Genomic DNA, 16,229 nt, shown 5'->3' on the forward strand with positions numbered 1-16,229 from the left:
AAATGGATATGCTTGGTAAATATTTGTTAGCAAATTGCTTGAGGGTGATGGGATGCAATTGTTGGGATAAAAGCTCACTCTGAACTGCGGCGCCATAAGCGCTATTATCCTTGTCCTCTGTCAACATGTAAGTGGGCAGAATCACATAATTCCAAATAACAGTCATTGTATATAATTATCTAAAGATACATTTTACAGCTAATTCTTTCTGGCAGATAAATCTGAATGCTGTGTCATTTCATACCAGTGCTCAGGAATATTGCTAAGAAGTTTTCTTGACTTAGATTGAATGATGATTGATGTTTTGCTTCAGAGAAAATCAGTCCACCTCTATTTCCCTTTTGCTGCTGTGTATTATAAAATATGGCCTATGACTGTTTCAGTGTCAGAGTATTCATATCTGCTTATGTTTGGAATTGAAGGTCCAATTAGTTATTAATCATTATTAAATAAGTAAAATATATGCATAATTAGTATAGTATATAAATGGTGTGATAAACTTACTTTATTAGGTTTTATAAGTATGCAAATTAAAGATTTTAAAAGCCATTTACACTTTTCAATCCAAGAGTCGTATACCTGGAGAAATTATTTAGTGGTTAAGAGCATCGTCTATTCTTATAACAGATCTGGGTTCGATTTCGCGTACAGTGGCCCACAACTCTGGAATTCCAGTTCTGGGAGATCAAATGGCTTTGGGCTTCCTCAAGTATTGCACATGATGTGGTACATGGAGGTCACAGCAAACAAAGCACCCATTCACTTAAAAATAAAATAAAAAACCTTTAAAAAGATTCAGAAGTCAGAGAAGAGCATACATACATCTCTGTTACCTCCTCCTTTTGTTGGCTTTCCTTGGCAGTCTTAGTTAATGCTGGGTATTTTTATCTTTCACAAATGCTGACTTTATTTATAGATATGTGCATGTGAACACTGTATGTAATTGGAGGTTTGAGTTCTTATTTGTGTCGAGGCCAGAGGTCAACATCAGTTGGCTTCCTTAGTTCCTATCTACTTATTTATTTATTTATTTTTTTGATGTAAAGTTCAATTTGCCTTTCTGTTGCTGTGATAAAACACTCTTACCAAAAGCAACTTAGTGGAGAGGAAGATTTACTTCTGCTTGTACTCCCAAGTCCCGGTCCAGTGTTGAGGGATGCAGGGCAGGAACTTGAAGGAGAAGTCACAGAACAATATGGCTTGCTCACTGTGTCATTCTGAGTTCGCTTACTGCCCACACCTACTGGACACCAGATAGTGCCACCCTTAGTGGTTGGGGCATTTCCACATCACCATGCTAGACAGTCTTTCCCAGATATGGCCATTGGCCAGTTTGAATGGGGCAATTCTTCATTTGAGATTCCATTCTTCCAGATAACTATTAACTACTACTTTTAACACTAGTACATTTTACTGATTCCTAACACCCCCAGAAATTGCTGCCTCAGACTTGTCTAAGGGATGCCTTTGAACATGGATTCCACTCTGTTTTATCTCCACAAGCACAGGGCTGCATCTCCTTGTAGGCAAACACAGATGATAAACACCTTAGACTGCTATCTGTATATCTGGATTTTAGAAGTATAGTTAGGAATATAAGTTAGGAATACAGAGAGGAATATAGGCAAACTGTCATTAGGGAATGTAGTCATCATTCTATCATATTAGCTCTTGGGACGATCTACCCGGAGTATTTCCAATAATTATATTGAATGTTATGGGAGGTTTCATCATGTCTTGTTATATTCTGTGCTTGTTATGAAATACTCACTGAAGATACCATTTCTACCCACAATTGAATATTTTGTTATGAATCAACTGCGTTACTTTAGAAATATAGGATGTTTAGTTAATCTATAGACTTTCATTCTTTCATTCTGCTAGTTTGAGTACCTAATGCTACATTTTAAAATGGTCTTGGTATTAAGGACAAGGCTCTGGCCTAGTCAGAGAAACTCCATCATCTGACAGTATTTCTGCGTTTTGAAACATTGCATGGCGTGTTCATTTTTTGAATTGGTGGAGGATTCTTTAAAGAGCTCTAGGAAGGAGAGCAATGCTGGGAGGTGTGACCCCCCAAGAGCGAATAAGAAACAATGAAGGATCTTAATGACAGGCCATGGGAAAGTTTGCAAATAGATCCAAGAACAGAGAGTACTTTCTGAGATAGGGTCTCTCACTGAAACTGCAGTTCACTGATCTGGCAAGACTGGACAGCCAGCAGGCCCCAGGGATCTCTGTGTCTCTGTCTCTGCACTGGGATTCTAAGGACATGCAAGCGTACTCCAAATGAAATGCTGCTGGAGATCAATCTCAGGTCCTCAAGATTATTCCGTGAGCTACTTACCAATGAAAGCATCTTATATTTTCACATGCCATGTAAAAGCCGAGGTCCCTGTGTGATGGAGTTATTATTACAAGGAGAAATTATGCTTATATGCATGGTAGCATGAGACTGGATGGAGAATCGCTGTCAGTATTTGCTGTAGTTTATAAAAGATATGCATGTATTTGTCTGTCTGTCTGTCTCTGTGTTATATATATATCATATACACATATATATGACATATATGAGTATATATGCGTACATACATGTGCTTATAGGAGTGAGTACAGATTCTCATGTTCCAATGTATACTTATGGAAATCAGGATTACCCCAGGTATTGGTCCTCGCCTTCCGCTTTGCTTACGACATGATCTTTTCATCGCTCACCGTCATTTACAAACTAGATTGCCCTGAAACTTCTACAGATTCTGCTATCTTAGCTTCCCATCTTTCTTTAGGAATATTGGGAGGACAGACATGTATTAGTATGTCCAGAAACATGGGAATTTGAACAGAGGTCCTTGGGTTTGTGTGATCAGCACTTTACCTACTAAGCCAGCTCTGCAGACCTCTGGTATTGTTTTTAAGAAGGTAAGAGGGCCAGACCTTTGAAATCAGAGCTATTAAGCCTTATCTCAACTCTAAGTAAATTCTAGAAATTACAAAACAGATGGCTGTAAGCGTTTACAAATGGAAGTAAGATCCCTGGAAGGCATGATGGGTTCTTTCAGCTAATTCACGTCAAACTAAATTAATTTACTTTTGATAGGATTATTAGACTTACACATCAGGAAGATATGCCTGTTAGAGCTAAATTTCTGCCACTCATTTGACTTGATTCTATTGTTAAACTCCTTTAGAAGTGATGTACAATTATGAGCTGGCTGATAGTATAATTAAATGACTCTGTAGCAGATTGAACATCTATAGCCAAGAATATTGATTGAGGATTCATGATCAGTTTGGAACTGGTGCCCACTGGCAGCTGCAGACTTTGTTTGCTGTCACCCAATTTGAGTGTCTTATGAAGATTGGAGACACGCAGCATCAAGATCACACTCGCCAAGCGTGTGTGTCTGTCAGAACAAAAAGGGAACTGGACAGCTGGACAGTAGAATGACTGCAGATGAACTGTATACGCTTAAACCAATAGACCAGCTAAATGGATAAAATTACCCAGGATCACTGGATGATCTTATAGATTTTTTTTTTCTGAGCTCTGTGGAAATCTGGTGGAGGAGATTTCTGGGGGGTATTTAGCAATTATATTGGAAAGAAATATTTGCGACTAGTAAGATTGGAGAGGCTACACAAATGGATTTAAACATAAGTAGGGTGGAGAAAGGTGTGTGTGTAAATACATATATTTATATATACACATATACACATATGTGTCAGTTTTGGAAAACACACCTCAGATCTCTGATTGGAGCATTAGAATTTTAGATGCATGTGTCAAAAGACCTGGAAGTTTTTACTGAGTGCCTTTATGAAGAGGCTGCTAACAAGAACAGTGTTGTATTAGCTTGTCGTCATATGCCAATAAGAGACAGATAGCAAATGATAATCTTCCTCTATTACGTACTTACTAAAGGAAACAATTTATTTCTCATAGGACTTAACTGATATCTTTTAATGAGTATCATTCTTAAAGATGTGCATTTTGTGATGTTGGAAAACCAAAGACTCTACAATGAAGGGTGATTTGGATTGTTGGAATTGAAAATCTTTTATTTTTATTTGATAAGGGACTATGACATGTTACCAGTGCACAATGGCGTACTGGGCGACTATACAGTTAATGGAAGTTATTTGTGAATTTGTTCAACATAGTTTATTCGTTTGATTTTAAATATCTACGTGTATACATACATGAGTACAGCTACCCACAGAGGCTTGAAGAGGTCATCAGATCCCCTGGATTTAGAGATATAAAGCAACTGCAAGGTGGGTGATGGAAACCAAACTTGGATCCTCAGGAAGAACAACAAACACCCTTGACCATGAGCTATCTCTCCAGCCCCATACTTTGCTGTTACATTACTGGTTAGACATAGATCTTTATTTCATAGTACACAATCCTTGTATATTCAAATGAGACTATTAAGAATATTTTGAAGTTAGAGGAAAGCACACATTTTCCTTGATACAAAGAAAAAAGATGTTTTAGCAAGCAGTGAATTCTGCATGAGGTAAACTGGCTTCAGAGTTGTATCACAGAGAAGTCCTTCCTTATGAAAGATTTTTTTCATGCAGAATATATATATATACACACACACACACACACACACACACACACACACATATATATACACACACACACACACACACACACACACACACACACACACACACACACATATCTTAACACTTAAGTGATGACTATCGCTTTTTCTTTGTGGAGGCGTATGTATCCTTGAGGTGTCTTTCCCTTTTCATCCTTTTTCTGTATAATGAAAACATCACATCAGCCAAGCTGACAGGAGGATCTGTACAGTGCAGGTTCCCTTGTGCATCTCTGCTGGAATATATTTGGCCGTGGTCAGGGGACGAGGATGGAGAATATTTGGGTAACATAATAATACCTACTGCCCATCATTATCTTTAAGCTTCCGCTTTTAGAGTGGTGGGAAGGTATTGACAAGATTTGTGGTCCAAGGCTGAATACAAACTGCTCCCCACTTCAGTGCTGTTAGCCTCTTAACTGTCATTGCTGCAGGAAGCCATTGGGCTCATTGGGATGATAAGTGCTTCCCATTCATTATCTCGTTCAGTCCTCAGGACACATTTATGAATGATGAAGTGAAGAAACTGACACTCAGGGGGTTAAACATATTATCTAACATCAAACGGTGGCTTAGGGGCTCCTAGTTTATCTGGCTCTGAAACTCATAACCTAAAATCATTATTCTATAAAACATTCCAAATACAGAATTAATCACACCCTCTCTCCAAATTATCTTGGTCTTGATTATTATTATTATTATTATCATCATCATCATCATCATCATCATCATCATCATCATCATCATCCTTATTATTTGGAAAGCTATTTAGAGCTGCTGCAGTCTAGGGATGTAGATGTGAATAGGACCAATGTCCTTGATCTCATGAGGCCATCAGTATATTGGGAAGAATATCATTGAGCATTCACACTAATTAATGACAGGCTTGGCAGATTGTACCGTGGAAACATACTACTTAGACAATTATCCTACAGTTCAAGGAAATGGTGGATGTTAAGTGTGAGATTTCTGGGGAAGGCTTGATGTTCTATTTAATATCTCAGTTGTAATGCCTTGGTTTTGAAAACTGCTACGTGCTTGTGGGAAGGTGGATAGCAGAGTAGAGAGAGCCAGTCTGCCGGCTTCGCCAACCCCTTCCCCTCAGGAGGATCTCGAGCATATCTTCTTCTTGAGTCTTGGGGTACAGTGGGGTTGATTCTCAGGGATATTGCTTTCCGTGCCTCTTAAGTCACATTCTCACGAATGCTGCTGCAGCATGTAATTTTCCCATGAAACACACTCAAAGAGGACGAACAGTTGTAAGCATCCTCTTTAAACCCTTAATTAGGAACCAAATATGCTAGGAGTTGAGAGCAACCCAGTTTAACCATGGATAGCAGGCATGTGGCAGAGTTGTGGTATTTGGTATGATTTATTTTCTCTCTCATATGAGCACTGCCAGGGATCTAAATCCTAGTTACAACAAAATCACCAGTACCTCTGAGCTTTGGAGTAATAGAAATAGGAAAAGACTGTAAGGTTTCTGGGGCCCGTTGTTACAGAAGGAAGGAGCCCTTGAGAATCTAGCACACAGGCGTTCGTTGGTAAGTTTAGCTGCCTTTACTAAATCAGTTGTTTTTGTTGTTACTGTTCCTGTGCATGCTTTGTTCTTGCAAATGGTAGTTGTATGGCCCTGTTAATTCAATATTTCAAAGAATATATGCATAGTATATACTTATATATATATATATGTATATATAATGTCTTTCATGTATCTCAGAGTTATTTTTTAAAATTAAATAAGGTAATATGCCATGTAAAAATGAATGAAATAGTATATGCTACGTGAAAGTAATCTATAGCGCCAACTTCATAGTCCTTTGTCCAGGATGCAAGGCCTCCAACATCTAACCCCTGTCCTGAGCTTCCAGTTTGGCATAGAGGAAGATGCCCGAGTGGTGGTGAAAGTCAGGAAGCTTGGCCATCAATACCCATTTAGGTTCACACAAAAGTCAACTCTGAAACGATTTTTAAATTGTGAAGTTTTTTTCTCTTCAATCAAGGAAATAATGGCTCTCAGAACATTTTATATAGGGACCAAAGGGCCAAAAGTTTAACCTTCAAGTGGTCACTGGTCTAACGTGTTTATCTTAGATACACTGAGCATGCATTTTCTATTTGAGAGGCACTAAATAGTTCTGGAGGAAATCTTTAAGTGACGGACTTGGGATGCCTGATCAGAAAAGTACTTAAACGCAGCAACAGTTCTCAGGTAGCTTGTGCCTTAAGTGGACGCTACCCTCCTGTTCCTTCATACACAGGTGCCTCTTTCTTGAAGGTGCATTTCTGCTGGATCATGTGGCCTAGAGACGTCATCACTGCAATGAGATTGTCTTGCCATGGAATTGCATGAGCTTAGGGGGAAGTCCAATGGCATAACTTCCAGTTCTGTGAATTTGTGAAAAATAAAGAGAAAGTATCATGAGAAAGCAGACAGGTGATATACATGTGTGTATATGCTATATATCTATATATCTATATCTATCTATATCTATCTATTGATATAGAGATAGATAGATGGATGGATGGATAGATAGATAGATAGATAGATAGATAGATAGATAGATAGATAGATCGATCGATCGATCGATCATATCCCATATTTCTGGTCTTGGAGATCATGGAGAGTCACTTTTTTGAAAAGTCATGCCAAATTGGAACCTCTTTTGCTTAGCAATGTGTATAAAGTAGTGGCTGAGGAGTAAAAAGACTTGAGAGAGTCAAGTTAACTAAGCAAACTGGAATTGCAAATACAGCTTCAATGTGGGCCCAACACCTACTTCTCAGAGAATTAGAAGGACACGATACAGACCGACCAGAGAGACAGTGATTCCTGCAGAGGACACGGAGCCATCTGGTCCTATGCTCCCGTCCTTTCTTACAGGGCTGATAATTTCAGGTACAGGTTCCCCAAGCAAAACATAGTGATGCCAAGAGGAGATAAATGATAAATGATAAAGCTCTCAGGACATGGTGTTTTGGAATGGATTATAAATTTTTACTTTCTAGCCAGGGTAAACAGTGTTGACAAGAGAGATAGAATAGAAGCATTCAAAAGGAGAACAATTAATATTATTTATAAAACACAAACAAAGAAGCAAAAACCCAAATCATTTCTGTTATGCTGTTGGAGCTATTTGGAGTCCAATTGCCTGTTCATACAGACAGTGATTAATACAGTTCAGTGGCTTATGTAGTATTAACAGTAATTTGCAAAGTAGTTTAGAGGAGTTACTTATAGTTGTAGCTGAAAAATAAGTCGATAGGAAGGTTATTTATGGTTTTAAAGTAAATACTAAATGAAATACTGGGCCTTAATTTTTTCAAGATTTATTCATGTTTCAATTTCAATCTCAGTTTCCCTGAAAGAGGTAAGCAATTGGGCACATAGCAGGGAATCAGAAGCGTCTAGTGTTCTGTAACACTGAAGTCTCTTGAAGTGTTACAGCTTCTGCCACAGTTCATGGGTTACTGGAACCAGCAGCAACCCTGCAGAAGCTGCAGACAGTGGTTTCCAGTTATAGGCCTTCAGGATTCAAAAATCTAGCAATAAGCATGAGGCTCTGACTGCTTCTGTCCAGATCAAGGGTGTGTGTGTGTGTGTGTGTGTGTGTGTGTGTGTGTGTGTATTATATAAGATGGATCTATGTTGGAAACATACTGTCCCACATGCTACATGGTAGAGAATGGTAGAGGATATCTCACTATAACCATACGTGACTTATGAAACATCAAATGGGAGAAAGATTGATGACTAATTATAAACGGAGGAAGAGGTTAAGTTGGAATTTCACCTGGATATAAAAATCAATATCTGCTTCATAATAAAATGTGAATTGGCTTGATCTTTTGCTGGTCCTGCACAGGAAACAACAACTTATATTTTTGTCTTAAGCGAGTGGTCCTGTCATTTGCAGAAGACACTGGTTTGCTCCAGTCCTCCCCACCCATAGATGTTTTACAATTCTGTCCATTTCAAAGTTGGTCCCTGAGCTTCAGGGAGTGGTTGTGATAAAAAAAAAATGTTCTCCTTGCGGCTGAGTACCTCACAATCATTTATTCTCAATCATTCTCCACTGGATACCCACATACCTTGAACTATATACACAGCACAAATTGGAGTAGATAAGTTATAAGGATAACAACACAAAAAGAAGATTGGAGTTAGGAAATAGAGGAGGATTTACATGGAGGCGATGGGGTTTAATATGATCAAAATGCTCTATATGGATTTTTTTTAAAAAATAGTCAAAATAACTCTTAAAAAGAAAATTAGAAAGTATGCTTTTTGGAATTGACAAGAAGCCAAGGAGTAGCCCAATGTTAAGGGCTTGTGGGGTAATGGACTGTTTATTCAGTATGTTGTGTGGACCTGAGATCTTGGGCTGTACTTGTACTCTGAAGGAGGCTTCCCCAACTCTAATGTACAGCAGTCTTGCCCATGAGTCTGTGTCTCTGTTATGTGATATATCATGCAGATGATACCAAGGTTGTGTTCTTTGAAGGGAATTCCTCCCTATCTTGTGCTAATATTCAATAAAACCTGTTCACCAGGAACCTTGTACTCTTCTTTCTCCTCTTTGAGGGACGGAGGATGGCTTCTGCTGTTCTCTGGAGTTTCATCTCCTTCCTGTTGCTCTTCGACCTCCTGATGTAATTCTTGTCACTTTTACGTCCTTCATAGAGTAGGAAGTATTATCATAGAGAAGGGAACAGGGCCATCTCATTTTTCTCAGTTGCTCGGAGGAGATACCCTGGTATGTAATACACTCAGGAAGACAAACAGTGGCTTCTCCACCTTGAGGAAGCCACATTTGCGTATTTCTGTTAGAACATCGTTTAGGACAGGATTCCTTCCTCTTCAGTATTTTATCATACTGAATGAGCTTGCCTTTAGAGGGTGCCAGTTCAGCTCAGTTTTCCTCCCCCCTACCTTACTGTCCTTCCTCCTTTCTCTCCATCCTGTCTTCTCTGTTTTCCTTCAGACATGCGAGATTAACGTTGTTTTGCCCATATCTACTGTGCGATCTCATTACTGTTCCCAGCATCACTTGCCGTGCGGGACAAGTCAACCCTTGGCTTGTTCCCGTGACCCCAGCGTGTCCTCTCAGTAATGGATAGTTGCACACTGCTCTGCTTACATTTCCTATTTTTGTTGTTGTTGTCTTATATCTGTATACTCTCTCCCCTTTCTGTATGATCAAGCCCCCCTTAGCTATATCTTAGCTTAGTTTCCTTCCTGCCTTTTCTCCCAACATTTCTACACTCTGCTCTTCATCTTGTACAGCTTTCTCTAAGGCTCCCTTTCTCATGTTCTGTTTGGCTCTCCAGTGTAATCCATTATGGGGATGATTTCCCTTTCCTATTGACATACAAGTTTCCTTTGCTAAGCGTTGCTAATATTTCTTTACCCTTTCAATGGGTTATCCGCTGTTAGCAAGATGATGATCAAGAGATGGGTGATGAGAAATTTGAGAATTGCAAATAGCAGACCAGAGAGGCTCGAATGTGAAAAGGACCACCTGTTTACCACACACTAATCAGTCTTTGCTAGTGGGATAATGGAAATTTGGCCATTGCTAGGAGAAAAAAGTCACAGACCTATTTTGAAAAGATTAGGAAGGCTGTTAGTGTGACCCTATTATTTTTAGTAACCATGATCCTTCTATTAAATAATGAGAAATGAGAAAACTTTAGTATCATTAAGCTGCACGGGGCCATGGCTTATGCATGAAGCTCCATTGTAAAAGCTTTAAATGGCTGTCATCTTCCCTTGGAGAGAAGGTCATTGTAAGGTTATGCGTTTCCAAATATGGTTCCTGTGGCTGCTGAGGAGTGAGCAGCATTCATTCTGCTGTATCACCGTCTCCCCTGCGTGGACCCAAAGCCCCAATAAATAGAACATGCTTAGCACACTGGTGCCTGTGAACCAATCAGGGGCCTTGTGTTGTCTGCCTGCTTGCTTAAGACAGGCATCTCCACAAAGATAGGGTATGGAGAAGAAGAGGGGAGGAAAATGGGGCTGAGCTCATAAGGCCAAAGGGGGCTTGATGAAAGGAGGGAGAAGCTCACTTGACATTAATTCAAAAAATGACAAAGACAAGAAAAGTGAACTGAACCAGGGTATGCCATGGAAAGGAGGGGCATTGGAACCTCTGTTTCTCTTAGCATTATTAGGTTTCATCATTTCCTGGTAAACAGCCTAGAAAGGTTTGCCAAACTGAATCTCATATGGTTGTTTTCCGACTAGCATTTTGTTCTTTGTATTATATTTGGGCTGTGTAAACACACATGGCTCTAGGAATGGAGCAAACAGTTCATCACTGAATATATCTTTCACCCTAGAATAATTAATATTAGGAAATGTTAATAGTTTTGTTCAAATACAGCCATTGCATGCTTTGGTTGACTTGTTTTCTTTAGGTTTTGACTCTCTTTTATAACATGTATGCTTTTGTCACATTTAAAAAAAGACTCCTCTACCTCCCAATCATACAGAAGTTGTTGATTTATTAGTCCAGATGGAAGAGAAATTCACCCTTTGTTTTCCAGAGTTGTGCAGTGAGGACTGACTTGGCCTGAAATTCTCTTCTTTAGAACTTAAGGGGGAGACCATGTGCTTCAGACTAGCTTTCATTTTGCATGCTTCCCTGTATTAATCTGAGAGTCTCACGATCATTTTCATTTTTTTAGGCACTAGAAAAACACCCCAACTCCCCAATGACAGCAAAGCAGATTCTGGAGGTCATTCAGAAAGAAGGCTTAAAAGAGACAAGGTTAGTAGCCATTTTTCAAGTTGTTCTCTGTTTGCCGACTAGTACCCTCCGTTAGGGGAACCAGAAGCATTTCCAGAGTTACCACTGTAGTTGACGGTGAAGGAAGTAACTACCCCCCAATTATCTGGCAGTTGCAAAACACGTGGGTGACCTAAGCTTTCTCTTGAGCTGCCTGTGAACATAATACCTCACCTTTGGTGGGTTGATACAGGATGGTCGTTGGTAACAAAGAAAGCCATTGTGGTTTAGCCCCACGGCATAGTCACTCCTCTTTCCCTCAAGAGCAGATAATGTTTCTGAAATTAAGCAATAGAAGAGAAACACTTTTACAGGCTTAATAGATCCCGGGATATAAAGATGAGCAGCTCTGATAAAATTCAAAAGGCCTATCAAATGTGGCTGAAAATTTAGCTCTCTTATGTTGAAGGCTTCTACCCTGAGTGACTTTTATCAGATAGTGAGCCTTTCTATTTATTTTCTAATGGTGGCTTTATTAAGATAGGAGTCACATATAATAAAATTTGCCCTTTGGTGGCTTGTATCTGCAGTCATCCTCACTACTGTAAAACATTTCCTTCATCCTAAAATGACGCCCCATACATACCAGTGTCCACTTGCCTCAACCCCCGCCCCACCCCTACTGCTTTAGCCACTAATCCTGGCATTTTTCTATAGATAAAATTCATGTACGTAAATATGGCCTTCTGGATTTTCCCCCACTGTTACTATTTCAATAATGATGCTTATTGTAAAATATACTTAGAGTTCATTCCTTTTTGTTGCCAAATAATTTTCTGTTGTGTGCGTATACAACGTTTTTTTGTTTGCAATGATGGCCTTTATATATCGTGCATTAATCTTACGGCTTTGCCTTTGGCCAGCTGTTGGGGACCACACAAATGGCAACCTTCACAAAGAACAGAGGATGTTTGTCACGTGACATTGTATCACGTTGATGTGTGTGCTTGTCATTAGCTGTGTTACATCAGACAGACATCTGTGTGGGCCAGCTCTCTGCAAGCTGCGGACCCAGCGACATTGTAGTCACAGTGGTTATACGTTGATGGGAAGTAAACTTACTGAGATGCAGCTTAGTGCTCTGAGGTTAGGATAGACAGGCAGAGAGGACTGAGGATCCCCGAGGTGAGCTTCTCTCCCACGTGGATTTTACCTATGATGCCTATTAAATCAGGAGAGGAAGTAATGTTAGTCTGTCGCTCAATGAATGGCATCTTTTCCAAGTGAGATCTATAGACTTCAAAGTCAGTGGGATGTAGGATAAAAGTGCTCACATTTTCATTTCAATTCAATGGATTTTTCCCCCCCTGGCCTCCATGAAGAAGTAGAATGAGATGATATAACCACACCGTGTTGCCAGTTTGTTTCCACAGTGGTGGCAACAGTGGGAGTCCATTTGCTCACAGTGCCCAGGAGCCCCTCAGTAGGAAATCTGGATTTGTGCTGGATTTCAGCATGAGAAATTAGGGGATATGATGAGGAAAATTGACAGTTTTCTCTTTGCCAATCTGTCAATAATCCTAAAACTACTTATGCTATCAAGAAAACATGGAAAATGTTCGTGCCAAAGTCAAAGGAAAAGAGGAAGTCACCATCTAAGTATGTCAAATGCATAATCTTCGTTCCAGGGAGATCTGCTAACACTGTTATAAATTGTACTCCTAGAAGGAGATATTTGAAACACATCCATTAAAAAAACAAAGATGTATATCTCTGGCTGGGGAGAGGCCTCAATGGGTAAAGTGCTCATGGCACAAGCATAAAGAGCTGAGTTTGTATTCCCAAGAAACAAATAAAAGCTTGGTTATGGTGGTGTGGCCATAATCCCAGTGCTAGGGAAATTGAAACAGGAGGATCCCTAAAATTCACTGGCCAGACAGCCTAGCTTATTCCATGAACTAAAGGTTCAGAGAAAGACTCTGTTTCGAAATATGAAGTAGAGAGTAGCAGAAGAAACCCCAAAATGAGTTTTAGATTCCATAGTCCTATGCACTCAGACATGCTGTCATTCTTGAGCGTGTACACACGTGTGTACCACACACAGACAGGTATTGTTATCCAAAGGCATGACTACCACTGCTGTTTTGAGCTTGATATATGCAGTTACTACAGTGTGTTGTTCAGCAATATTCTAATTGCCATTGTGATCATAATACTAACACGCCATGTTTGCAAAGTGTTCCTTTTTGCAGTTGTGCTCAAAAGCAGCCTACATTTATGCAGTTAGCAAAATAAGTCAGAACTGTAAAGTAGAAATATCTTTAAAGAGCAATTAGGAACACTGAAATGGAACACACAACTCAGGTGTCCCTAAATTCATCTCCCCTTAGTGCATCATTAATGTGTCCTTTTGTGTGAAAATTATTGTGTGGCGAGTCCGGATAAACTTGTGCTATTATTAAAAAGATTCCGGCAGGCAGCTCTGAGGTGGGATAGGAAGGGAAAGGCGAGGAGGGAGGCTGCCGTGGTTGATCGTCTATAAAGCCAGCTCTGCTTTGAACGGCCTCAGACATGCATTTCATGTTTTCGTTTATTTCTTCTACTTCTTTCCATCATTGCTTTTCTGTGACCTGTGATCTGCCCACGTGTTTCTGTCCAACCCTCCCTTGATTTCTAGCTTTAGTTTGGCTGTTAAAGCAAACCTATGTAGACACTGAATGAGTTTGGAACCCTCTTGTACTTTACGTGTGTTCCTGTAGGGAGCAGGTGCTGACATTTATTTTATCTGCTTAATGAACCGTTTTGCTACTTTTGAAGTTCTTAGATGTTTCCAAATATTTAATGTAGCTGAACAAATGAAGTGTAGCTGTATGTATTTTTCTTAGGTAAAGTTTACAAATTCCATCATCAGAAGGTCAACCTTGGGTGATTAATTCTTGTTATTTATTAACGATCTATTCCCATGAAATACAAACAGGTTAGTTATGCTTGATAGAGTTCAGGGAAGTGACCCTGGGCTTCCGATGCTTCTATGGTGCTCTAAGGGTGACAAGTAACGCTAACCTTCCCTGCACAGTCCACCACTGTCCCAGGCATTTTAAGGAAAGTGTCCGCAGGGTCTCTCCCATATCCCAAGTACTTAATGAAGAACATTCAGGTAAAGCACAATGAACCCTTTCCTTTCTCTGAGCCAGGCTCCTCCCTGCAAGTGTTCTAGCTGGACTGCAGTTTTGCATTGGGGTTTTCATCAAGCCTCATGAGCTCCTTAAGGGCAAAGAGAGTACCCAGCTCTCCTGGCACTCAGAAGATCCTCAGTGAACAGTTGTTGAGTAAATAGTTGTCTTCCCCAAGATGTTTATTTACTGGCTCCCGGTGACGACTTTGGCTTATAGTCAGCACTCGGAGCTTCTTGCAAAGCAGCATGCTGTGGTTCAGTTCCACTCAATATTGTTTTGAAATCCAAAAGCGACTGCCTAGTCTGCAGCAACCCCATTCAGTGGGTGTGCATACTGACAGTCTGTAGATGACCTGTGAACAAGGGAACCACTCATCTGTGCCTTATCGTGAGAACCACTGGTTTAAACGTGTAATTTAAACAAAATCCTAAAGCCAGCTATTCTGACACAACTAATGTGGCTATTAGAATAGGTTTAACAAGGAAATGGTGTTACCTTGACACTTGTGACATTTTTATCTGACTTTTTCTCTCCTTAAGCAATAGTTGAAATTGCATACTTTATATAGTCATGATAAAAGAAACACAGATTTTTGTATGTCATCTCCATATTATTTATGAAATATGTAGACCGCGATTAGATTCTAACTGGAGAAGCCAGAATGAAATACTCCACATGTGAGTATTTTTTTTAAATCTGCACATAATGAGTTGCCATACTGTTGTTGGAAGTTGGTAATGTGACCAATCACAGTACAGTTTCTGGAGAGGATGTCATTGGTAACCTCTACTCTCCCTTTATACACTGCTACGAAGGAATTTATCAGTATCATTTTGTTTTATAAAGCATCTGGTCCATCTGTGCTTATGTTTTCCTGATTCTGATGATGCCTAAACATCAGGTCTTTCAGGCCTATGGGTTGTCACAATCGATCAGTCACAATTGTTTGGAAGGCTGTTCAGATGGTCGGTCTTAGAATCAAATAGTCATGCTGATTGAATAGAGGGGACTGTGGACACATTTTGCCACGCTGTGTGTGGATGGATATTTGATACTCTGTGGGCTCCTCAGCTGGGCTTTGCCAGGTCATCAGGATAGGAGGCTGATGGGTTCTCATCCACAGTCAGAGATCACATTTGTATCCAACCCTCATGTTTGGTAAGGTCGCAGACTATCTTGCTGCTGGTTTTCTGTATTTGACTGGCTGATTCAGACATTGCTTCTGTAGGAGGAAAACTAAGATAGTTTTGGTACCTCAGGATGTGTCTTGTCCTGTTTCATGGACTTTTAAAGATGATTCTTAATCAATAAATAAATGTTCTATTAGCACAACATAGCCAGGAGCTGCAAGGTCATGGATTTAGGCTTGTCACATAAGAGCTAAAAAAGAAAAGAAAAGAAAAGAAAAGAAGAGAAAAGCAAAGCAACCATTCACCATGTTCTGGGCATCACTGTCTTAAGATACCAGTAATTAATGTGATATGGGCTACAATGTATTTTTTATACAATTTAGAGAGTAGGTAAATTATTTCTAATAAGGATAGTAGGATTATAAAGTTTATACACAATAATATAGACATATATGTGTACTCACACACCCATATAGACCCATAAACCCATCCACACATCTTCCCAAACACACACACATACACTCCCACACAAAGAAAATATTAACTCAGTGTCTTGAGGGTTAGAGGCAGGGCAGT

At 39.7% G+C, this 16,229-nt stretch overlaps 1 protein-coding gene across 2 annotated transcripts in view; it reads left to right on the top strand.

Annotated features, from left to right (window-relative positions):
• Asxl3 (ASXL transcriptional regulator 3) overlaps positions 1–16,229 on the top strand; it is a 172,645-nt gene that overhangs the window by 19,536 nt on the left and 136,880 nt on the right. For both annotated transcript variants that reach the window (XM_063277685.1, XM_056984980.2), the window contains exon 2: positions 11,307–11,389. The gene's annotated coding sequence lies outside the window, so the exon portion shown is untranslated. The remainder of the gene's footprint in view (positions 1–11,306; positions 11,390–16,229) is intronic.

The sequence above is a fragment of the Rattus norvegicus genome, chromosome 18 (assembly GCF_036323735.1).
Source record: "Rattus norvegicus strain BN/NHsdMcwi chromosome 18, GRCr8, whole genome shotgun sequence".
NCBI lineage: Eukaryota > Metazoa > Chordata > Mammalia > Rodentia > Muridae > Rattus > Rattus norvegicus.